The following is a 27,607-nucleotide window of genomic DNA, read 5'->3' as shown; positions in this document are numbered from 1 at the left end:
TTTTTTCAAGGAGAGGGCGGTGGATTTTTTAATTACCTCTTATTGCGTATCTGATGTACACATGCTTGGGGGGGGGGGGCTGTAACGTCATTTTTGTCTAAATCCTAAAATATAGAAGATTATACAAGGAGATCCCCGAACCATTCCTTTTCAGTTGAAAGAGGTATTCTAAAATTAAGCTTTAGAATTTATATTTCATAATAATTCCGGGGGAATGTTGTGAAACTTCGTCCACCTAACATCATCAAAGATCGCCTAAAATTTCACTCCTAGAAACTTTATCAGTTTCGAAGCGTAACAGGAGGAAAATCACTGAACCTATTCCGTCCCCTAACTTTATCTTGAATGTCTACAACCGAAATTTTATGACTTATACTTTGCCGAATTCCGGGGAGAAGGGGATGAGGCCTCCAGAGTTCTCCTTCTAATGTGCCCCCTTTTTCGTCGGAGAATGACATTCTGAAATTTTAATTTTGATAAGCCTCTTTGAGGGAGATTCGAACCTCAATCCTTTCCTTAACTTAATCAAAGATGGCCTACACTTGCGTAACAGGGCTGCAATTTGGAAAAAATACCGATGTTGGGTTCCTCAGGGAGGGATCGCCCCTCCCCCCGCCTAGTTTTCATCCTTGATGTTTCACTATTATTGTAGGGTAATTGAATAGGCCATATATTTGTTAAAGCTGCAAAACTTTGAATCAATTTGGAGATAAAAACTTTTTATCTCATTAAAAAAAAATTTATAGAATCACTTTTTCTTTCTTCATAAGAATTTTTTAAGTTTTAGATGAATCGGCTACCGTAATGCAAAGTAAGAAATTTTAATAACAAGCAACGGCTCAAACTTCCCCCGCACTCCCTTTTCCTAAAAGCCTTCATTTTCATTAATCTGTCCTGGCTTTCAGTTTGGCTGGAAGAACGGTACTGTTTTTTAAACGGAGCCAAAAACAAAGAGATGAATTATAGTAATTTATAAAGTTAAATGTTAATTAAGATTTTACGAGTATACAATAGTTTGTATCAAAATTAACATTGCCTGCAGTTATTTCGAGCGTTCAATTCACTTCATATTGTTACAATCTGTCTCTTTAGCTTGAAGATTATAAACATCAAACGGAGATTAACCCCTTATCGAGCTTTATGTCGAGGTAAGTCATTTTGCACGAAAATCTTGTAGAAAACCTCTAATTCATGTCAAAACAATATTTGTTTTTCAGCTGGCAAAAATTTGGGCTCAGTATTTTGAGATTAATATGAAGACATTTTTAACCCCCGTTACACAACGGAAGAGGGATATAAGTTTAACGTATCTGTGTATCTGTCTGTGGCACTCCAGCGACTAAACAGAAGCACTGGTTTTGAAAAGAACTGTTCGAAAGGAGAGTAGTTGCTCGAGAGTGTTCTTAGCTACGGTGAGAACATTTAGTACAACTAGTAGTCATGAAAGGCCGGACCCTTGACGGCAGTTTGCTGGTAAAATGAAATATAGATAAAAAATTATTTCAGATGAAAAAGAAAAATGCAATTAAAAAGAAGCACAGCCAAGTCATTAAAAATACACATGTTTCCATTAACTTGTTATAATTTTTAATATTATTACTTTTGTTATTTGCTCACAGGATAGATTTTAGGAGAAAAAAAGCTACCAAGCTATTCATTATCTCACCAAGATGTTCGTATGAGTAATAAAATAAATAAGCAATAAGAAATTCCTGTTGAAAACAGAAAGCATAAAAAATTTTTATGCTCTTTCATTTTTTGTGCATTTTGCCACTAGATGGCAGCATGAATTTCGAGATCTTGCAGAATACATGGTTGGATATGATTTGAATCAATGAGATGCAAAGGGATATAAGCATGGGCGGATTTATGGGGGGGGGGGGGGGGCAGAGGGGGGGGGGCATGTTACATCTTCCAAAAATTAAAAAATATATATATTATTTTTTCTTTTTTGAATAGTTCAGAAGGGCATGGGTGGATTTATAGGGGGAAATGCCCCCCAGTTATGGGAGGACTTTATATAGTATCAACACATCTTCCAAAATCTTAAAACAAAAAGATCATGACTTTTTCTTTTTTGAATAGTTCAATGAAAATGAAGAGAAAAGCGAATATCCTTTTCTGATGGGAGAAAAGAAAAGGAAAAAAAAAACGAACATTAAATATACAAATAGTACAGCTGTCACTGGGGTGCTGAAAATGTGTCTAAATTCACTATTTTGGACTGAAAACCATTTGGGCAAGTATATGAATGAAAATATAGGCTAAACCGAGCTATACATTAAGCTGCAACACTTATAATAATTGACGATTATTTTAACAAATTAGAACCTAAAGCTAAGGGGGGGGGGGAACTCCCCCCAACCCACCCCATTTGCGCTAACAGAAAGATCCACTCATTGTGATTTGTGTCCACATTTAAAGTATATTTCTGCATAATATTTATGTTCTTAGTAGATTAATTGGCCTTTTGAGAAATTCTAAATAAGTTTTTTTTTTCCTTCTCCCCCCTCTCCCTCAAAGAGAGAGAGAGAGAAAATAAATACTATCACAAACTGAATAAATTTCAGTTATCTGAGTGTTTTGATTAAATGAATCTTTTTACTTAGAGGGAGAGTACAATTTTACTTACTTTATAAATACTGTTTAAAAAGTAAGGTAAGTCATAATCATCTAAGTCTAAGTGAATCAGTCCTTGTCATTATGGAAATCTAAATAATTGAGTCATCAAAAGTTTTGGAAAACTTTGTTGAAATTTTATAAAAGTCTATAAAAGCCTAACAAAGATTGGTAAAATCGTAAAAATCCTTTAACCGTAAAAACTGACGAATTTTCGTAAAAATTACAAAAAAATCAAGCAAAAATTTGCAGGTAAGAGTGAATTACAAATGGGACCGAATTTGCCTATAAGATAAACAAGCTATTGCTTAGGGCCCCTGCTTTGAAGTGGGTCCCTAACTCCCAAAAAATTCATGATTCGTTCCTTAAAAAACGGAAATTGCTTAAAAAAACTAATTTCATTTTTAAGGTATCCGACTAGGTTCGGAGCAGTTTTTTTAAAAAACGCTATTATGAAATAATATTAATGTTTTTTTAGAAGCAGAATGATCTTAAAACATGTATTTTGCTTAAAAATAAACCATAATATCAATAATTTTTTTTAAATGGGTGATTTTTTGGCAAAAATGACTGAAAATTACCAGTTAGGAGAAACACTGTATTAATAAAAATTAACTAGCTATAAACAATTTGCTTAGATTTTTTCACATGTATAAATATTACACATGAAACAGACCGCAGGTTAAAAAATATTTCAAGAATTTTAACGTTTATGACAAATTACGTGATTTTATCCAGAAATTTCTCAAAAATTGGTCACCTTTTTTGGTAAAAAAGCTATAAATCAAAAAATATTTCATCATTTACATAATCTGTGGTCTATTCCACTCACAAGAACTTACAAGACAGGCATGCCAAATTTCATGCTTGAATACTGAATAGAATTTGCAAAATCATGTTTTCCGTAGCCAGTATCGAGAAATAATTGCATTCTTCAAAAAACGTAAGTAAAGATTCGACTTAACACGCGTTATACTGCAGATGCTTAGTATTCAAATGCTTATAACGTGAGTTCTAATTCGCGTAGATTATAAAACCGAAATGGTTCAAAATCTTAAAGAATGGGGCTGTTGAATAAAACTATTTTGAGAAAAAGTGAATTTTGGTCGAAAATCGCCTTTTCAACGTAGTCGGATACCTTAAGTGCTTGAAAACCTTGAATATTTGGAAACGTGTGGCTACAAACCTTAAATTTAAAAATTTCTAACAAATGGTAGAGGGGGAGGAATGCCAAAATATGTCAAATTCAGCTCCTTGCCACATCCTGTATTAAAAATGTAAAAATCATGGTCCTCACGTTGGTAACATATTATTTCAAATAAATTTTTGTGACTCACATATTTCATATCTTGCTATTTATTCAATCCCGAATGCAGTATTTTGGAAATTATTTTGTATTGATTGCTTTTATCTTACTTCTGCATATTGTCTATCTGTTTAGCACGGGAAAAAAATACTCACTACTTCTATTTCTATTCGTTTTCTGCTCCACTTGCAACTGAAGAAAAGTTGTTGTCATGAAAAATGTTTGGTTTCTTTTTTCTTTTAAATTTAAAATAACTATTTCTCACAAAGTTAGAACAGGACTGTAAAAATTTACAATCAAGTACTAAAATATCAGAGACTGGAAAGTACAAATGAAGTGCATTAAATAATTTTATTTATTCTAGAGTCCTTGAAAATAATTAGATAAGTCTTTGAAAATCCTAAGCAAAATGGGCTCCAATTACTACTGCATATTGTTAATCTGTTTAGCCAGGAAAAAAAAATGTTACACTACTTCTATTCCTTTTCTCTATTCCTTTTCGTTTTCTGCACTACTTATAATTAAAAAAAGGTTGTTGCAATGAGAAATCTATCTTTTTCTTTCAAACTTAAAATGGCTGTTTCTTACAAAGTTTGAACAATACTGTACAACTGTATAATCTAGTCATCAATTTCTATGTCTATCCAGTTAACCTTTATAAGGCTTCATAATGCAGAATTTTATATCCATTTTACAAAATTTCCTCCGGGGGAGAAACCCCCTGTCCCCTAAAATTGGAGATGTTCTATTTCCCACTTAAAAGGGAGCCCTGCGTCACTCTCTTGATACCAGCTCCCTCTCTTAAGGTCAATTCAAAAAGGACAGCATGAAAACACACATTAATGAAAACGACACACAAAAAAGTAAAGCATGGACTTATGCAGCACGGGAAACAGACAAAAACATGGGATTGGGGGGCAATAAAAATGTTGCTAAAAAAAAAAAAAATTACCCCCCCCCCCCCCAGGAACTCAGTCCTAAATTCGCCTATGGATATAAGTGCCAAAATTGAAAAATTGGAGATAATCAAGTGCAAGTAGTAGGAGAACCATTATCTGTTTTGGAGCAAGAGATGGTACTAGCAGCCCTGGCAAGTGCTGATATATAGCATGATTTAGAAAAAAAAAATCAATGAAAGCCTACATCTAGAATCCGGACTTTAAACACGTTTTCCTCAAAACTTTATCAAGTCATTTGATCTTTTTTCGTGTCTCATCAATGTTGATAAGCGTTAAAATCTACATGTCCGACATATTAGCCTGCCCCGCACCCAGGAGGGGACGTTTCGAGGGCTTGAGCCGCCCCCTCCCAACACACACACAGGGGCAGATACAGAAAAATCTTTTGCAGGGAGCCCGGGAAATTGAATAGCACTCGCCCCTCCCTCACGCTCCACGTTCCCACGGACTGTGTTTCATAGCAACGATTTCATGACTTCCTTTTAAAATGTTTTTTTAAGGATCCCTTTAAATCAATGAATCTACTTCTAAGTATATAAATACTATGCACTAATAAACTTCGAATATGGACGTAAAACATCTTTAACGTTTCAACTAAACCCAATAGAATGTCACCGAGAGGCTATACAATGGGCGGTTTTAATTAGAAACAGGGTCATAATGATTATAACACGAGGGTAAGGTTATTAAAAAACAAAACTACAGTCTCGGGATGTGATAACTGGGCTGGTATGATGCATGAAGTACAACGTAGGTTTTGTTAAACCATAGTGATACTACTCAGAGGCTCATAGCTCTGGTTCTACGGAACAAATTCGAATGAAGCTTCAAATCTATCTTGTAAGGATGATACTGGACTTAAGTAAAATTTTCTGAAGACAGTGAAATTTTTGAAGCTGCCCCCCCCCCTTGTAAAAACTCTTGAAATCACTGACAAAAATCACTTTTAAAATCCTTTTTTTTTTAAATAAGTTTTCAGTTTTAGAAGGTGATGTCAGCCTCAAATTTTTGGAAACGGTGTTCCTAAATTTTCTGGATTAAAAAAAATTTTGGATCGCAAGCACCCCTGAATCTAAAGCAGAATATGCGGCTTCGTTTTTTTAAGACTCAATAACCAGTTTGAAGTTTTCATTACGGCGCTCTACTATTAAAACCATATATAAATGAGTAGCAAATGCAGGTTCACTGCATAGGCGATACTTGTGGGTCAAAACATATCGTCCGTAGTAAACACGGCTCCAAACAAGAAGGAATGACATTAATCGAGATCCTTTCTTTAACGCGCGAAAATGAGATCAGTATTCAGGTAACGATCCGTGTTATCTGTGGAAGATAAATTTGAAAATGTGGTGGCACGCTCTCAAATCTGTTCAGTATAACTCAGCTCTGAGCTCTAGATAATTTTAGTTTTAGTTTTAACTACCTTGTTTTTTTCGAAACGTTTTCTCAATCCCTATAAGATTCATAAATGCAGACTTTTCATTGTTGTGAAAAAGATTCTTACGTACCATATGAATGTGTGTAGCTTTTTAAGTAGGTGTTCCTCCTTCAGCTCAGCCATGGCCCTTCCATATTGCCTGAGACCTAACAGAGCACGAAATGAAGTCTGTGAGATGATGAGGCAAAGCAAGAATTTCAGGTAAGTAAGATATTGCAACTTCTCAAAAATTTCAGGTACATTTAAGGGACCCCCATTCTTGGGACAGTTTTGAACTTTTACCTTTAGTAGCATATTAATCATATGTTTTCCATTCGAAAGAAGTATTCTATTTTTAGACTGTGCCTTAGTACTTCACCTCAAGACAAAGTACACATGTGTAGACATGTCCCTTTAAAAATAAAACAACAAATTGTTTTTTGTTCCAACTTCGGGACCCCCCACCCTAACTTGAGACACTTATTATTTTGATATTTCTTTCATTTATTCAGCAATAGATAGTAGCTTGAGACACATACTATCATTTTAAAGAAGTTTATTTTACAACCTAATAAAGAAAAAAAATATCATTAGATTGAACTAATATAATCTTTAAACTTTCAATGATTTCAGAATGTACAATTGCCCCTGAAAACACTAAATGTCTCCCCAGCTTGATTAATTCTTTTGAATGTAATACTTCTGCTTTTCCTTCTATATTTGGTAGCATAGAAGCTATTGGTGTACCCAAATAATTATTAACTCAGCTTACATATTTGTAGCTCTCCATATTCCTTATTTCACGTCTTCATTTCATTCATTTTCATTCCTTCATAATGCGTGAAATTCACCAAAAATAAATTAGCCTCATCTATACTTTAATGCTCATTTTCCTTAGTAGAACTAACGTATGTAAAATTTTTGCAAAACGTCTTTTGCTCATCAACAGATTCATTTTTTTTAACAATGAAAACTTTTTTGTCCTGTTATCGTATGACACTTTTATTGCCATCAGAATAGCTCTCAATTTATAAAATTTTGTATCTATACGTTTTTGTTAATACAATTATACGCTTTATTTCCTCAATAATAATTACATAGACACTTTTTAATCCTTAGTATCCAAACTTGGAACAGTGTCTCAAGTTTGGAGCGTATGTTCAATTTCTCAGATTTATGAATGAATAAGTTCAACTAAATCAGTTGAGTGGAAATGAATTTGCCCAAATAAAGCACAAGTACCTAGCCAAGACGAATTGTGAAACAAATTCAAACTAATGCTACTCAATTAGCGTAGGTAACCAAAGTTATTTCCATACTTAAAAATGGCATATTTTTTCGAAATTTTCAAAATCATAAAAATAACCTATAAAGCTCTTGCATCAAAGTTCAACTCACATAGCCTCATAAGATACCTATTCATTTATTCTGTATCACCATTTCTTTCTTACTGATGAAATACCAACAGGTGTACCAGCCCTAAAAACTAAACATATCAAAATGTTCCAAGTTAGGGTACCGTCCCAAGTATGGGCACTTGACTGTATGAGTAAGTTATTGTAGTTTTCGAAAATTTCAGGTAGGATTTTGTAGCTTAGCAAGAGTTCCAGGTAAGTAAGATCTTGTAGCTTAGCAAAAATTTCAGGTAAGTAAGATGTTCGATATTTACGTGCAATTATGCCTTTGCTTCGGTCAAATGAACTTTAGCTTTCCTGGTAAATCGGGAAGGTGCAAACGTATTTCTGTAAACATATCTAAAGTTTTCTTGGGAGGGGGGAGAGGTTGATTTGATCCAGAAACGTGACTCGCTTTACTAGAAAGATTTCTAGTTCATTTCAGAAAGGTTACTGATCTTTAGAGGGAAACTTTCCTGTTTTTGACAGAAATATTCTGGCTAATGTTGGGCACACTAGCTGCTTATTATTTTCCATTAAAGATTCTGTTTTTTACAGTGTTGTTTAACACTAAAACGTTCCTTAAAAGATTATTAAAGTGTACCAATTTAAGTAACCCGTTAAATCGAATCATAAAAAGCGTATTTGACAACTGAAGTATTTAACGTAAAATGACAATACATTATTAAATGTAAATGCAGAGACGTTTCCTTACTACTATCGAAATCGATCAAGCAGCAGGTATATTTTAAGCTCAAGAACTTGCGAATATTATACTCTAAAAAGCACTTTACATTTGTGTAACGTGAATCAGATAAAATTTCTACAGCGACAAAGACAAATGTATGTTAATTTCTAGAAATTTTCCATTCAAGGATATGTAAAATGTATTTTGCAATCACATCAAAAAGCCTTCTTAAGTCAAAACATACATAAAAATAAGAGTTAGTCACGTAAAATAAGCTTTGGAAACATGTCTGCCTCTTGAAAATGCTTAACTTCAAATATTCAAATTCTTCCGAACAGGATTTAGTCAAAGTCTGCTATTGTAAAGGCTCATATTTTTTTCGTACTTCTTTTCGCTTTCTTGTTTCATTTGGCATGATTTAAAGTACGATTTTTGTGCAGTAGACGATGCCGCAAAAGAATAAGTCTCCCCAAGTAAAATTTCACTCGTAAAAATTAAGTACAAAATCACTAAAACAAAAATATACTAAAGTAACAATCTGCTTACTCTGAAAGTAGCAAGATTAACCTTGTTTTTCCCTGTTCTTTTGCTTTGTTAAAATGCATTTCCATGATTTCTGAGAAAAAAAATAATAAAAAAATAATTTTAAAAAAAATAATAATTTAACGGAAAAGGCAAACATAAAAGATTCTAAAAAGAGAAAGATAATACCCTATTAGTAAATAAATATCCTTGATAAATTTCGTTTACTTTTTAGTTTAAGCACTCAAAAAGCGAATTCAAATAAAATGTCTCATTAAACACGAAAATTGTGTGTTTGTATGTGAAAGAGAGGATATCTTACTTACGACATTCTTTAGTTTGTTTTGTAAATAATTTATCATGCAAAGAAGGAGGATTTTCAGACACCGTTAAAAACGTTTTGATGAAGGAAATGTTAAAAATCCGTAAAAGAAAATTATTTGTCAGGAAAAAGTAACTTAAAAAAAATTAAATGCAGAAGTTGGAGATTATAAGTATGAAGAAGAAATAATTGTGAATTGTTTTTCAAATTTGATTTAAACTATATTTTCAGATTACTCGTTGCAACTTTAAGTTATCTCTTCAAACAAGAAGGTCTTGAATTTCTTGATTAAACTCAGGAATAGAGTTTATGTTTCGCATTTTTTTCAAGAGACATTTTATAGAAAATGCAAACTTAGTAGATCGAAAATGTTAGTACTTTGTTTATATTAATAACTAAACATGACCTGATGGGTAGATTGGACTTCTAATGGTGCTGCTTATTTATTTCTTTCCAATTGCAGACGTCTTCAACATTTCGGACCCATTCTTTCAAGTGTCACATCTATCGACGGATAGTCATTACCACTTGATAATTTTATCGCAAATTATCTCCCCAGATGGAGTGACCTGGGCTTTCTCAATGTGAAATTAAACAAGAAATTCAATTTCGTCAAGCGCATTCTTGCCAATTGAAAACTTAAGGGACATTTCACGTCCCGCTTAATCGTACGACATGAATGTTGATTATTCTCTGGATCTTGAAAATACACCGACTGTAGCAGGATATGAATCCGCTATTTGGTCGTAAGAATTTAACGCCCAAACACAACGCCACTCTATCGATGATGGGCTGATATAGCACCTAAATAAAATGTAAACAATGCTTTTTAAATCTAAAGATTATTTCTAAAAGCTGGGTTTGCACTTAAATGTATGATATAAAAAACTTATATTATTTCGTGATTACAACACTTCAAAATAATGTTCCTTATAACATATCCAATAAAATTGAAATAAAAAATCCAGTGAAGAAGATATGTAAGTGTACCTAAAACTTCGTTTTTAGGAGCATACTGAACTATAATTGTTGGTAGAGGGGAAGTTCACAGTTTGGCGGTTGAAATTCTCTTTTCCCAGAATGATAAAATAAAACTTTGTACATTAGGTATAACGAAGTAATGATAAAAAGAAATCTCTGTGCTGCAATATTGTGTCCGAATTAGCCGAATGAAGACATTTTCTGAGGTCACAGCGACCTCCCATTAGGGCACCGCTATTTGCACTAAAATGTACACAGTCTAGTTTTTCTTTTAAATTTCAAATTTAAAGTTTTTAGCCAGTTCAGATTTTGTCTAAATATGTAGCTATTCAGATTAGTTACAATTTTTGAGTTTTGTTCTCAAAACTCAATATCAATAAATCATACACTTATTTTATTTCATTATTTTTAGTGCGAAGCAAGCTTATAAAAAGTATTTAAATTTCAAAAGAAAAAAATGGTTTGAACTTCTTTTTCCATATTCTATCGATGTGGCTCAATGGATTTGTTGAACTTTACACGCAAAAATCTCACATTTGCTCTTTATCGATTACTTGGATTAAAGATAAAGTGATTCTAATACGTTAATAATTAATATGAAAATAAATGTTTATTTACAGTAAAATAATTTTGCTTCCACACACTACTGTTAGGTTTGCATTACGTTTACTTTTACATTACGTTTACATTACATCTCTGCCATTGCCAGAAAAGTTAAGTCTCTGCGCATGCGCGTGTTAGTTAGCAAGGCTTTGCAAGTCAATCACCAGCAACATTGTTTGGAAGTGTTTTCGTTTAGAAATTTGTTTGAAGTGAAACTTTTAAATTTAAAATGATGAATTATTTGCATAGTTTGTTTACCTGTGTTAAATATTCTAAATAGAAATAGAAAATAAAGTAAAAGAAAAGACAACGCAATTCACTTGCGATGTAAAACGTTGTAAGTGTATTGTGCATAAAGAGAGAATACCTTATTCACCTCTTACCTACTTATTTTTTTTCACTCACCTGGACATTTTTTTTTGTGCATAATTTAGTTTCAGGCTCGAAATCTTATTCCCTTTCGTAAAACATCCCATCTTTAAACTAACGATGGTGCAATTTCTTCCCAAAAATAATTGAACAAAACTAAAAATGTTAGAATGTCTCAAACCAGATTGATTATAAGTAAAAGTTCTGAAAGGCAAGTGCACTTAAAAGCTAATTTAAGAAGATTGCTGAAAATTGCAAACAAATTTGCTTATTCGAAAAGTGCATCAATTGTGCATTACGAATGTATTTCGAATGAAAGCTGAATTGTCTCTCTTTCAAAAAAAAAAAAAAAAAAGGAATTAAATGTGGAATAAATCAATCAGCGTTTATTATGCATCATTCAGATCAATTCTAGAAGAAAATCTGCATTTATTTTTTAAATTACCTTATAAGCAACGCTATTTCTGAATAATGTATTGTTTATCGCGATAAAAAAAAAATTATAGAAATTTTACCATCGTATGTAGGAATACAACTGAACTGGCGAAAAAACAATACTAAAACAAAAAATGTCGCTCGGAGATATCGCTCATCCATCCATTTTATGGAAAAGGAACCTTTTCGAAGTTTATGTGTGACCCATGAGAATGTTCTTATTTCCCTTTTGCATTTGTCAAAATTCTTAAACAAAGTATAACGTGAATTGATTTAATATTGTTGCTAAACATTTGCTATTTTTTCCACTCACTTTTCAATGAATTTTAAAGATATAATTGTTTTTGTTTTGTTTTAAAATTTTCCATCATATAGATTTAAAAGATAGTAAATCTTTACTAATAATAAAGCTGAAAGTCTGTATGTCTGGATCTCTGAATATCTGGATCTGTGTATGCCTGGATGTCTGTTACGCGTATAGCGCCTCGACCGTTTGGCCGATTATCAAGAAATTTGGCACAAAATTAGTTCCTAGCATAGGGGTGAATTTGTCGAAGCGATTTTTCGAAAATTTGGTTTTGTTCTTTCTCTATTCCAATCTTAAGAACATTTTACCGAGGAAATTATCATTACGAGGATAAGTAAATTACCATAACGTGGGCGAGCAAATAACCATAACATGGACGATCAATAGCAAATTGGCGAGAAATTCATCATCCATTATTTGTAAACATACAGGCGAACCAAATGACCGTTTAATTTTCTAATATGGGCAAAACCGTTCGGGTACCACTAGTATTTCATAAACGGATGCATCAAAAAGATAGATAGAAATCATACTAAAATTTTACATACTTTATCAAGTAATACCTCCTTACCCCTTTTTTAGATATGCTTGATTTAAATTTAAATAAAAAGGGGTGACCCACTTACCCCTTTTTATTGGGTAAATGGGACACTCATCTGATTTTCAAAAAAAAAAAAAGATCTTTGAGAATATTTAAAGCATAATTTTAGAAAATACTGATAAACTTCTGTTTAATTATAATGCCCAAGCTAAAATACGACAATAAGTTTTTTTTTTTTTCAATACTTTTGTATAAGGTTTCAACGAAACTTTAAACAAAATATTCTCAAACGGGGTCCTACTCACCCCAACTAACCCTACATTTAATAATAACTAGCCTTCCGGTGTAAATACTAATAAAATAATTTTGAAATCACTGCATCACCAAACTAAGGATGCTTGAATGAACTTATGACTTTTATTGCTATTCAGTAACACATAAATATTTCCATTTCGTACGTATTTTATTTTATTTATTTATTTATTTATTTATTTATTTTTTGTTTATTTGCAATTTACTAAATATAATATTATTTTTTCACGTTTCAAAATTTCAACATGCTTAGAAATGAAGGAAATCAGATCAGCTATTTTGGAGATTTTCTGAAGCAGACGGGAAAGAAGCTGCTGTTTTAGTAATAGACAAAGGCTACAGTAAAAGCATTCCATACTTAAATAGTTTTACATTACAAGATGACTTTGTAGGTCATGTTATTAATCCAGAATGATCTAAATCATCGTTTCCCCCTCCGGTGGTTCGTGAACCTCCGGAAGCTCGCGAGAGGTACAAAGGGGGTTCAAGAAAAAAGTATTGTAATGGCGAAAATAAAACATGTTTGTTTGAGATAAAGTTTCAAGTTTACGCGTTTTTTGTGTGTTCATCATTTATTCATTTATTCATTTGTCTCTTCGACATTTTATACTTTATAGACTCAAATGATAGACATTCTATTTTGTAAATTCGAGGAATTGAATCAGTCATTACAAGGCACGAGTTCTTACCGTTTTCGTTGAGCATGATAGAATTGAGCCCATGCCGAAAATTTTCAACTTTTGAACGCAATGTAATTAGAATGCTTCAAATTTCTTCGTTTGATTGGGAAACTCGATTGAACTTGATGGAATAATTACACGGAACATGTGAGAGCGTTTAAATTATCTTTACTCTATTTTCTGTGTTTAGTTTCTTTATCATTTGAGTGCGAAGAAGAGCTATCGTGCTTCTCTTGTGCTTCGCCGAAAATGCGAGTGAACAATAAGTGCAATGTCGCTGCTGTTTGTTGCTATAGTGAGGTACGTCGTGAAAAAACGGAATTAAAAACTGTAAATTTGAGCTCTATGTAGAAAAGGAACGAAATGAAATTGGCGCAGAAGAACTCTTTTGTAATGAGTGAGTATAAAAAAAAAATATTGGTAAATTTTACCATTTGAGTAATAATTAAAGTTAATTGCAGACGTTTCTATTATTTTTCAAAAATAAAATAAAGTAAAAAATAACGAAGTATTTTGTTCCGCATTTTAGTATAAGGAAAAGAAAATTCATCAACACTCATATGATCAAGGTACACAGTGCATCCTCATCAAACAACTAGATTTTACTGGAAGAAAAAATATCATTCAGTTAATCTGAGACATTTTCTCTAAAATATATTTTTAAGATCATTTTCTAATTGATTGATTTAGCGTAGTGAAAAAAAATTACTGTTGTAACAGTAAAATACATTTAAAATTTTATTACCTCTTTTGGATAAAATTTCCATTGGGAAAATGAATTTCAGCATATCGTCGCATCAAAGTTACAGTAAGATACCTAATCCCAGAACCAACAGTAAGATATCCCACTGTTGCTTTGAGGCAAAGAGATAATTCAGAAGGAAATTAAATGCTGAACCTAATGCATGACTGAAACTGTCAGACATTACATTTAAGCCAAACTTGGAAATTCTTTGTTCCACAGCCATTCTATTAAGAATTTTTTCTGAGTGGGCTGAAACTCAAAGAACTAGGTTTGTTCCGTTGAATTAGTTTTGTAATATTTTTTTTTTAGTTATCATTTGAGCGTGTAGCAATGTTTGTGCTTTTATATTTTAAATTATTAATTTTGTTTCTCAAAAAAAAAAAAAAAAAAAAAATCTCCCAAATTTTACTGTGTGTTTTTGTGTGGTTGGGGGGGGGGGGGGCTTGTCACTTAGTACTTAGTGCACAAGGGGTTCCAAAATCTCGTGCATATTTTGGAAGGAGTTCGCAAGTCATAAAAAAGTTGATAAGCGGTGATCTGAATCATTTAATCTCAGTCCTTAACAAATACGTGGTAGATGTCATTACTGTGTATCCAGGCGGCATGAAATTTACCGTGCCAAAGGCAATATCTCATAATAAAATAAAATGACTGTTACAATCATTTACATTTTTCCACGTAAATTTGGTTTTTTTCAAAGCTCGCTAGTTCAAAAAATATGTGTCTCACTGTTCCCACTTACATGATATGTGGAATAGTGAGATATAATTGTGTATCGTTTTTATTTGATTTTTCGCTTGTGTGAATTGATAATTTTTTTTAGATCCATTTTTATTATACCTGTTTTGCAGTGAGATATAATGTGCTATTTGAAGGAATATAATGTTACAAATTTTGTAAATAGTAATTGTCTTTATGATTAATTTGTTGTAATCTGGCTAATTTTGGCGTTTGTTCTATTAATTTTCATCTAAAATTATCGTAGTACCTTTACCTGTAATTAGTTTCTTGTGATGAATTTACAACCCACTTACATTCGAATGACGTATATGGTCCCCTGATAAGATTTGTGAATGGAATAAAAGTAAAACATACAGAAAATAATCAAATTTTGTAGAACTTTCCAAAGCGGTATAAAACGCCGTGCGTCCCGTGAATTTGCTAGAATCAATTTGCTTTCTAACTGTGGAATCTCGCTTTCAGCCGTTGCGCTGGAAAGCGTATTAGCCTTTGCGCTGTGTTTCTGCGTATTTTGATGTAAATACTTGTGTTACCGTTGAGTTTACGGTGTTGATTGATATTTGCCTACTTGCTATGGTTAATTTAGCAGTTGTTAACGATATTTCTCGTACATAGTTGTAAAAAAAAATCTCCCGTGTTTTCTCAAGAACTGTGTCGTCATTTAAAGAAAGTTTGAAGTTGCACGAACTACCGAACTCGTAACAATAATTTATGTGCTTTTTAATGATAAAAAATGCAACTAAATTTTTTCGTGTCTCATTGCACCCACTCTTCCACTTTATTAGGGCGTGCGTCCGTATTTGTGTGTCCGTCGGCGTGTGTGTGTGTGCTTGCGTGTTAGTAGGCATGTGTGTAAGTAGGACATAGAGGTGGTGGTCGCTGGCGGGGCAGCATCGGGAGGGGCTGGACGAGGTGGAGTCCTGCCGAAAATCCACCAATGGGGGTAAAACTTAAATCAAATTACGTATGGATGGACACGTAAAACGGTCAAAGGAGAACAATGAGCAGTTCTTGATTGCTCATTTTTTTCGAGGGATTGTGACTTCCCGCGCTTTCCTCCCCCGCCCCCAACAAAACTCTGGTTATATATTAAAAATTGGCAGGTTGAAGTAATTTTTCCAGCTATACGTGTATATAAAGAAAATACTTAAGTATAGAGTAGAATAAATATGAATACATGATATCACATCTAATATTAAACACACCAAAATTTTGCTACAGTAAAGCAATTAATGTAACCCAAAAATGACTTAATTTAAAGTGTTAAACAACTTTTTATCAGTAAATTCAATTAAACATCAATTAATCAGTTAAGCCTTACATTTCATTAAGTATTACTATATTCTTTATTCGGAATTTGTAAAACCCTTTAAGCTTGTTGGTCGGTTACGGCAATGCAGCTAACAGTGTATGAGGGGAGAAATAACATTTTTCAATATCGCGTCTCTCAAATAAACTTCTAGCCGATCGGAAATTAACTTGCACACTACGTTCGTCTATTTGACAGCTTTAGATAGTTTGCTATGATATCACCTTGAGAAACTATTTTCTATAAATAAACCTTGAACTTTTCATCCGTTAAAATGAAACTTTTAGGTTTGTTAGTTTAGTGTGGCGGTAACAGAAAGCTTAATCTTTAAAACTAAAAACTGAAACATATATAATACTAAATTCTCTGAATGACGTATTATAACAGAAAAGTTTAATCGATTATTTTTCAGCATTATTTCAGGTGTATTTGAAAATAACTGAAACGTTTTTTATCTTTTTTTGTTTTGAAAGTCTTGACTTTCCTTTGACTATGCGAAAAGTTATCTTATATCAACTTAAAATCTATATTTTTTAAGTCGTAATAATATATTTGTGGAAAAAGGAAAGGTATGAATAAAGTGCTAAACCAACCTAAATAAAGTGCAAAATCTCAAGAAAATAAAGCATATAGCATTTTCAAGGCTAAAATGGAACCTCTACATCAGTGCAAAAAAACTCAGCACACATCAAAGAAAGTCGTGCAAGAATTGAACATTACTACATGATCGCCGGTATTTGTACCAAATGGGGTAAGGCCCCTATAAACACGAGCCGACGCATCAGCTTAAGATTAGCCATTTTGGATCGGAGCGCGTGTTTGAGTGGTTGTCTTTTCTGATGAGTTACCACGTTTGGTTATTGTTCACTGTGAGCAATTATCAGCGGCACACACGTGAATTGTTTATTAAATAAAATATTATTTTTGGCAAATTTGGCGAAGTCCGAAACTTTGCTGTGGTGGTTACCACAGCAATGAAAAATCCGATCCTAAATGGCTAAACGTAAGTTGATGCGTCGGCCTATCTATATAGCTGCTCTAAAATGGGGCAACCAATATGAATTCATCCATGTGTCCACGTGATGACGTTTAGTTCTCACTCGACTATCTTGTTGGGTGCTGAGTTTTTTGCACTGATGAAGAGACTCCATTGCATCCTTGAAATAGTTGTATGCTGTATTTTCTTGGGATTTATGCTATATTTACGGCAGTTTTTCTCTTTATTCATATTGTAGCACAAAGCTTTTTTTGATCATTTTTCATTTGAAAAGAAAATGTACTTTAAATTTTTACCGCCAGCAGTAGAATATCTAATATATAAAAATCGCCTGTCACGGTGTTAGTTATTGAACTCCTCCGAATCGGCTCGACCGATTTTTATAAAAAAAATTATGTGTATTTGTAGGTATGAGGATAGGAAATAAAGTATATTTCATATCGCTGGGTAATTAGGAAGTCCTTTTTAGAATTTTATACGCGACGCTCCGGCAAAATATCCAAACATGGTCCCACTAGATGGCGCTTCAGAAACTCTCAATGATTTAAAATTTAATTTATTGCCATTTTCTATTTGTAACAAATAAAATGTTTGAAACTAATTTAAGCAAGGCTTTTTGCAATGGTTTTCAGTTTCGCTCTTTGATTCTTTTGCGGAGATATTTTGATAATTGGGAGATTTGCAATTCGGAACTCCAGCGCTCGAATACGCTACCTTGCGGTGATTTACAAAACTGCCGATGAAACTAAAACATTGCCACGTTGCGTTCCACGTGTGTCTGTTGACGTAAACACAGGCAGTTTGTTCTGAGTATTTATTAACGCAATCGATGAGTCTTAGTTTGCTTTCAGCTACAGAAATTAATTCGTCCCTTAGTAGTATTCTGGAGCTTCTCAAAATAATGTTAGTTTTCCTTATTTCCTTCTAAAATATGAGTTGATTGAAAATAGTAAAAGAGAAAACTGGATTAACAAACTTGGATAACGTTATACAAGGTAAAAATTTTTATTGTTTTGTATGAATTTGTAAGAATATGAGTTTTTTTTAATCTTAAATTAATTTAACTAACCATCTTTTACAGCAGCATTTAGTTGGAATGGACGGTATGCAAAATATTTTCTTGAATATATTATCGTAGAACAAAATGAAAAATGTTTCACCGAGAAAGAATTTACTTTATTCCTTTTATTCTCAGCTGAAAGGTTTCGTCAAATTTGTTTAGGGTTATTGTTTTAGTATTGTGCGAGCAAAGTAGCCTTGGCGAGATTTCGCGTTTTTAGTTAAACCATTTTTAATTTTTATCATGAGTGGAATAAAATGATAGTAAGATTACAGAATTCGATAAGTAAAAAGAAATAATGGTCAATCAACTGAAAAGAAAACTACCACCATATATCCGTAAGAATTCTGTAGATGATTTGCATAACTTGACATAATTAAATCGTAACTCAGAAATTAGAAAAATCGAAACAGAAAAATTTTAAATTAACCGATTCGATTCGGGAATTCGAGAGAACAACAAATGCAAAACAATAAGCGCTAGCCAAGCAAGGCAAAGAAGTATCACCTTCTTTTGATAATAATTTGTAATGTCATATTGAATTTTCTAGCATTAATTGTTGTTCTTGTCAGGCCACAATTATTATTTAGTTTTATCAAGAATTGATAAATATCGAATTCAACATCGTGGAAATAGCTGCTTAGAACTGCGAACTACGTAGTTTGCATTAATCTTTGACGTTTAGTAATGCTTCCTGAATTCTCATTTCTTTCTACGTGGGCCAGAATATCCACAAGACTTTGAAAATTAATTTAAAAAGAATAAAGCGAAAAATATCATACATATGAACAAAAATCACAACACTTTTAGCATTTTCTTCGTTACCACATGCGTTTGTTTTGGTTTTTAAGTCGGCCATTAGACAGTGACTGCAGTGCCCCCTATAGTTCGTTGGAGTTGCGAATTACAAATTGTAAAGGGGGGGGGAGCGAGTTTAGGAGAGGTAAATTTTGGGAATACAGGTATTTTAGACACCAAATAAAATAAATACAAAAAAATCTAATACATAAAACTGTCATGTCATGGTGTTTGTGTTTGATCCCCTCCGAAACGGTTCGACCGTTTTTTATGAAATTTTTTATGTGAATTTTGCAGGTATGAGAATATAGGTCGTAATGTATATAGATCATACCGATAGGAAATTAGTATGTATCTATCTAGAATTTTTTCGGCTACCAAGTGTCAAAATGACGCGACGTTTTAGCAAAACATCGAAAAATCTCAAAGAATTAAAATTTTTATTTGTTGCAAGGTTTAAGCAAGGTTTTTGCAATGATTTTCAATTTCGCTATTTGATTTTTTTTTTGAAGGGGTATTTTGATAATTGGTAAAGTCATGATTAAAGAATGAAAGGGTGAAACTTTGGGGTTATAGGTACTTTTTGATTTCCAATTTTGAAAAAAAAAGTCAATAAATAAATAAATAAATAAAAAATAAATAAATAAATAAATAAATAATAATAAAATAAAATTTTGGATAGTGACACTTCAATCATACCTCTGGCAGTTCGGCGGGTCATGGTGCATTTTTTTTTCGGGGAAGAGGGAATGCACCATGTGAAACTAGCAAAACATTTCTCATTTTGCCAATTCTTGCCGAAATATGATCTAATGATGACATCGCATTATCCGTTGCATCATTTGGCATTGCATTAACTTTACTGGTTGGATGCAGAACAGCTCATTCAGCATTTAAGGTGCTACTGAATATTCAAAATAACCCAGACGCAGTGTATATCAAAAGATAACGACGCTGTTACTCAGTTACTCTCTTCAAGAGATTTCAGACAACATTTCCGTCATTCTGCATTCAAAATTCGCTGATGAGATTAAAGTTTACTTAAAATACTCGCCACTGTATCGTAATGTTGAAAAGGTCCACCTAAAACATGTACGTTCAAATGCTACAAGATCCATTTGCTGTCAAATTCTTGGACCCATTGTCGGACATCGACGAATGAAAATTTGCTATCAATGAAAATTTTGAATGCATTAAATTGCTCACTAATCGTTGATTCGAGAAAATGTTCTCATTGACCGCGATGTACTTACACAATACATGCATCATGCGTGGCTGGAAGAAAGAGCCATATTTGGCAGCAAAAAATGTGGAGGTTGACGCTTTATAAACGTCGAGATACGACCTGGTGACTTGGTATCATATAAATCGATTGATACAGTTTGCGATCCTGACGAAACTGTAAATTATCCAACAGAGTTTTTGAATCCTAGAAAAAAATTATGTGGCAGAACAAAGTTTGCGGAGTCAGCTAGTGTCTTAATACTAATCGAATGTGGTAATCGGCATGTAGATTTACTGGTAATTGAAAAAGAAAATTCTCAAATTCCATTCAGCCAATACATTTTTTCGATTTAAATTACTTTCACCCCGTTTGGAATTTATTTGCATTTATTGAAAGAAATAATTGTGTCTTACGACTCTAACCAATGAATCTCAACCGTCAGACCCTACGCACTCGTTTGAATACTGATGAAGTTCCACTCCTTTCAACCAGCAGATACAGATAGTACACGTAGTACAATGAAACCAATGACAAAGAAATTCGTGCAAGAACTGAACGTCGTTATGTGGACAGCGGTATTTATACCAAATGGGGCAACCAATGGGAATTCATCTAGGTGTCCACGTGATGACTTTCAGTTATTAAACAACTTTCTTGTTGGGTGCTGAGTTTTTTGCACTGATGAAAAGACTCCATTGCAGCCTTGAAATAGGAATTTGAAGCAGAAGATGGTTATTAATTTTATACACAAAAGTATTATTAATACATGTAACTTAATTTTAATAATATGTATTATTCGAACACATGGAATCAAAGAACTAAGTACAAGTGAATTTGAGGTAATCGAGTTGAAATTTTCATGTAATACCAGTTACTTTCACAGCTTTTCAGGACCGCCATTGTTTGTCCTTGACAAATTTTTGAATGTTAGGTAACATCTATGACAAAGTTCACTTCAGGTCACTTTCAATATCCACCTCGTGCGATATTCATGACTTCATCTATGCAGCTGCTAAAAATCCTGATTTAGAGATATGTGGATGAAAATGTCACTAAAAACTTATCATTTCTTGATGTAGTGATAAGCAATGGGGGCGATGAATCCGCAGGAATCAAAATATGCGTGGTTGTTATGTTATAAGCATACTTAATTTCATTTTTAATCTTGATTATTTCAGTAAATGTAACTTGAATAAATTTAAGTAATACGAAAAGGTTTTTTGCAGAAGATTTGCGATGCAAGTCTTCTTGATAAGCATCAAGTTATGTTTTCAAGTTTGACTTTTTGATCAAAAGGTAACAAATCCGTCCTTTACACTTTTTATTTTGAACAAAAGGAGATATATCCTGAATGAATCTGTAGTACAAAATTTTTTTTAATTAAAATGAACATATGTCGAAAATCTTCAAATTTTAATCCACTAGTTTTAGATTCAAGTACTTCGATAAGAAAATTTGAGAAGGTGAAATATTAGGGTTTTGGTGAAATTGGAATTCTTAACATTTAGGTTTTTGCTCAAAAGAGCACATATCCAAAGTTAAGAAGGCGATATATCCTTTTTTTTAAATACAAATATTTTTTGCTCTGGGACCTAATTTGCTGTACTTCTGAACTCAATTATGTACCCGGAAAGAATGATTAAACTATTTTGCTTTTTACTCTAATATTTTTTTCACCTCTTGAACATTTTTAGAAAATGGAGAAGTTCCATTTTGATACATTACAGTGCTGGCCGAATTATTAGACTAAGACTGTTTTAAAAGCAAATTCTTTATTGATTACATAACTATAGACACATTAACGAACAGTGAAATAATTATCTAATATTTAGTATGCATTCCTTGTTCTTGATGAACATTTTAAGTCTTTTTGGCATACTTTTCACAAGGTTTACACCACTTCTTAACTTTTTAAAAAAGGAGGTAAAAAATTGTTTATACTCACTATTTTATATACTCACATACACACACTCACTAATTACCAAAACTAACTTTAAATATAACAGAACACACTAATAAAAAGAACTAGTGAACTGTTTAAGCTGAGTGTGGTTATGTTCCTGGTAGGTAGGTAAACAAAGCAGACAGTGCTGCCATCTGCAAATATTAAATTATGCTAAAATAACGTAATAATCAGTGTACAGTATATGCTGTCCTTAACAGTAAAATAAATACTATTTTAGTACAAATAGTGTATCAAAAACAAAACAAAAAAAAAAAAAACTCTTTACTCTAATAATTTGGCCAGCACTGTAGTCCTCAAATGGGATCTGCTTTTTCATCATATTGCTTCTTAAACCACAACAGTAGGTGTTAATGCAGTTTGCTGCTTATCAATGAAAGCTGAATTGTCCCCCCAGACGCGTGAGCTTTGGTCATCAGCAATGAGAAAAAAGCGGTCAACCCTCGCTTATCGCGGTTAATTCGTTCCAGACTTTACCGCGATAACTGAATTTCCGCGAAGTAGGATTCTGTATCCATAAACTGTATATTTTCCTAATTGGAGCGCATAAAACTTACTTAGGACAATTTAAATAGGTTTTTAACATAGGTAGAGCCCCCTAGACATGAAACGTAGCCACTATTACATTTGCATTACTTAAAAATTGCACAAAATATGAGAAAATGAGATATGTTAGACGTAATAGGTATCACATAGTTAATTATTAGGAAATAAACTACACACACACACACATGTGCAGTTAGTACACACTACTACTAATCTATGAAAATAGCTCAACTTGTTCGATGATGAATTAATTGCCAGTTAGTTACCGTATGTGTTCCCGTTCTTCCTCTACAATTATCCTCATTTAAGATATTACGTATACAACTTAAAAATCTAGTACATTCTTGAACACCATTTACAATTACAGATGTAATAATACAGTGATTTATACTTTTCAGTTAGTGTTTAACGATTAAAATGAGATAGCGATTCTCAACTCTTTCTTCGACTTTATACCTCCACTACCTCCATTAGCACAGCTACAGCCCTCAGAAGAACATACCTTACTTAAAAGACATACTTTGTTATTCTTATGTAGGAAACAGTTTACACGAGCGCATAAAAAAAGTTAATTACTATATTTGAAAAAAAAAAAAAAATCGCGATGTAGTGAAGCCGCGAAAGTCGAAGCGCGAAGTAGCGAGGGACGACTGTATCCCGTTGAGTCATTCCTACAATTATACACTACCCGAAATTGACATCAATTTCAGATGACCTCACCTATGATGATGGGTTGTGGTAACTGGCTTAATGGACATCCAGCCCGGAGTCAGTAAGTCGTCTACGAATGGTATTGACGAATGGCTTGATACCAATGGATCGATTCCACCTCACAAATAACTTCACGTACACATAGCGGCACTGTTGATGTAGCCACACAATGCAATAATTAGGGACCGTTTCTCTAGAAATGCAACTTGAAGTGAAAAAAAGGTAATTATAGAAGGAGAAATAAGAGGTTCTAATTTTTTTCTAATTGATGATATTTTATTGGGAGACATTTCACATATGCAATCAAATTGTGCTGTTACCACTACTTAGAAAGAACCTAATTGGTCCAAGTCCATGCTGATCACGGGGAGATTCATGGATTGCGTCAATTTTCATTTAGCAATCGACACAAGGTTACAGTTTTCTGGGACGATGAAACTTCTCCTGCATGTAGATTATGATAAAGAAAAAAAAAAAAAAAGTCAAAAATTGCTATGGAATTTCAGAAGTCATAAGCGTGACCCACAACGTCCCTTCGTACCCCAAAACAAATTTTACAAAGTGAGTTAACGCGTGACTTTCCAACACACCTTGGGTAATGGGCTCGTACTCCTGATAAATATTCCATGAACGTTTTCAAAATGAGAATCTGCTACATTAAGTTACATTAAAAGTAATTGCGAGACCATGCAAAAATGCGATTCACACAGGTTTTTTGACTGATGACATTAAGACAACTGAAAGTATTTGATTGAAGTATGATTTACCGGCTATATAGAGAGATAATATGTAGTGTCCTTCATGAAACATTTTTCTATATCTTTGATACGAAAATTTTATCTTCTAAAGTTCTTGAACGGTGCCACTCCTTTGGAGCGAATGACATTTATATTGAATCACACCCTGTTCCCATTTTCGAGGTGAAAAGCAGTCACTCTCAATTAGAAAAGCAATTTATAACGCAATATTTCAAATCCCCTTTAGTTTTTTTTTTTTAATCTGCAAGCATTATTAATTCAGGTATAATAACTCTTTAACTTTTTTTTTTTTAACTTTTAACTATGTGAGCATAACTAAGCACCTTTTTTAGTATATTTAACTTAAAAAGAAACTGTAATGTAGGTGGTCCAATGTTGTACTCTGCTGTCAAGTACTGTTGTTTGCTTTTTATTTAGGAAAAAAATAACTTACAGCAGTGTATACTACAGTACCCGCCGCTTAATAAAAACACGATCAATCATACGACATTTGATTTTATAAAGCGGCTGATTTTATAAACCGACATACCTACAGCGTCAAAATTAAAGGCTTTAAAAGTTTAAATACTCTAAAAAAGAAATGAGTTACTTTGGTTTTATTTCATGTGCTTCAAATACAATTGAGATATTTAACTGAACATGAGTTTTTTTTTTTTTTTCAATTTGCAAAAGGGCCTTAAAATACTGGCGCATTTTTGTTTGATTGACATATCACCTACGGCCTTGAAATTTATTGAAAAATTACTTCGAGCACCGGGGGGTTTACTCCTGGAATTTTTTTAATTAAATTTCGAATTGATCTTTTTATAATTTTTATTTTTTAAGCTAAAATTTCACGTAAATTGCCTATTAAAAAGATGAAAGATTTCACACACCCCTTAAAATTCTATCTCGTTCGAAAAGACATTTTTTCTGCATCAAATAAAGCTTGTTTCAACTTTCTCAATTATATTGAACAGTATGTATACGGGTTTAAATTTTAGCGAAAACTCCTAGGTTCAAGTCAAGTTTTTAGCTAAAGAGCAAAATATATTACTGGAGATCACGAATTTGAAAGCGACTTTTCAAACGCACAAAACTGCTCTTTTGCAATGCTCAGGAGCCCCTTAGCACCTATAGCTATGCAGGTTAGTACAAGTTAGTTTAAAACCCGTGAAAGGGGTGTTTTTTTATTTCAAACGGAACTCGTAATGCGTTTTTAATCTGGTTCTTTTTAATTGACGATTTTAATCTTTGCGAATCAAATAAGATTGCGAAGCAATCTTTGGGGGTTGGTGAACGACAGCGAACAAGGGGGGGGGGGGAGCAGGCGTCCTTCAAAAATAATAATAATAATAATAATAATAAATAAATAAATAAATAAGATGGAAACACAGCGGTCAAGACTACATGAAAATGTTTACCATGATTCCATTAATCCACGTTTCCATGTTTCCACATCGTTCATTCATTTTAAAATCACTTCACGGTAACTATAATCGCAAGAACATTTAAAACATAGTTCCTCCTTTCCTTAAAAAAAAGCTTGGTTTTGTAAGATGCTTCCATTATTAGCATTGGATCAATGAAATAGACACACCCACTACAAGGTTTTATCGCAATCTTGTAAGTGTAGTTGTTCACTTTAGTTTTTCAAAGGGTTATAAAATAAAGCTGCAACGATCGTTCAATTTTCTTTTACGACATCCAGTTCTATTTGATAGAACGAAGAAAAAAATAAGCTGATGATTTTATTGGAATTCGGAGGATTTGATGAGAGCAAATGGCTTTGTTTAAACTATTAAAGTAGAACACGATTATAGTTTTTCTTGATATTTTCATTGTTTGGATAAGCTTTTGTCGACAAAGAGTATATATCTATTTAAGAAATTTGTTGAAATTGCCGTGTGAAGAAAAATAAAGCTGAAAGTTTTAGAAGAGGCGAATAACATTGAAATGTTTTGAAGCAGAACAGTTCCATCATAATAAAACTTCACAGAACTAACAAAACATCTATCAAAACAATTTTTTTGGGCTTAAAAAGTAGGTTATAGGTAATGTACATATAAATGACTTAGAGCTGGGGCTTTAAAAGTATGTTTTATAAAACATATTTGAACAGTTTTATTCTCAACAAGTTTGTTTCTTTGAAGTATTTGTTTAAAATACGATGATTTGCGTTTTAATTAAACTTTATTATGCATTTCTTGGTATCATTGAAACAATAATTTTAAATATAACCTGATTATAAGATTTGGTTTTGAACCAACATTTATTGTTACTTCATACTAACAAAATGTTGAAGTATTAACATAATTTCGAAAAAAATGTCTGCGAAATGAGCAGAAAAAAAATAGTTTTACCAGAAAGCAAACTTAAAAAATACTATTTTATTATTTCAATGAATCTTTGATTAAGCATACATTCAACACTCCAATACAGTTTTATTTTAATATCTTGAAAGCGTTTTTTTCTGGAAATGTATTGTAATTAAAACCATTGATGTAATTGCGGTTTCTTTTTAACTACAAATGTCTTTAAAAGCTTTTAATTTCTAAAACTCTAATTCAGATTAAAAGTGATTAAATTATGGACTCCACATGCGTCACATTCATGCAAACTGTAACTTCTAATTAAGTTAACGCAAGTAGTATTTTAATGAAATTAACTTTATCAAGCCTGTTTAGAATGATAAAATGAAGCCCATTTGTTCAATCCGCTATATTTTTATCAAATATTTATACCTCTTCCAAATTCGCAAAATTTACGAATTTATGTCGTAACCTTCAACATGAAAAGGAAAGTTTTATCAAAGCTTCCCCAAATTTTTTTTTAAATATAAATAAAAAAGAGAAAATACATTTTTTAATTGCAACAGTGCTGAACATGGTTTAAAAAAAAAAAAATCCTTTTATCACACCCAATACTTTAACAAGAAGTTCCGTCTAGAACTAAACGAGTCTACTTTCCCGTATACCCATACTAATTTCTAGTACCTGATCAATATTCTCAAAAATAGCTAAAATCGCAAATTGTTTCAAACATATTTTTTAAATATTTTAAACTGATTTCTAGGAATAAAATATTCTTCACTCATCTAAAAAAATTAGATGCGTAAAAATAAATAAATACATAAACGAACAAATAAAATAGCAGCACCTTTTAAACAAAGCAGCCAATAAACTTTTTTCCATTAAAAAAAATTCTTTAACAGCTTTCAAAACGAAAAAATAAAAATTAAAATTAATAAGCTCATTAAAACAAATCCATCATATCAAAAAAAAAAAAAAAAATCGTTTCTTTTTCCCCTGGTGCCAAAA

The sequence above is a fragment of the Uloborus diversus genome, chromosome 7 (genome assembly GCF_026930045.1).
Source record: "Uloborus diversus isolate 005 chromosome 7, Udiv.v.3.1, whole genome shotgun sequence".
NCBI lineage: Eukaryota > Metazoa > Arthropoda > Arachnida > Araneae > Uloboridae > Uloborus > Uloborus diversus.
This window is presented reverse-complemented; position numbering follows the sequence as displayed.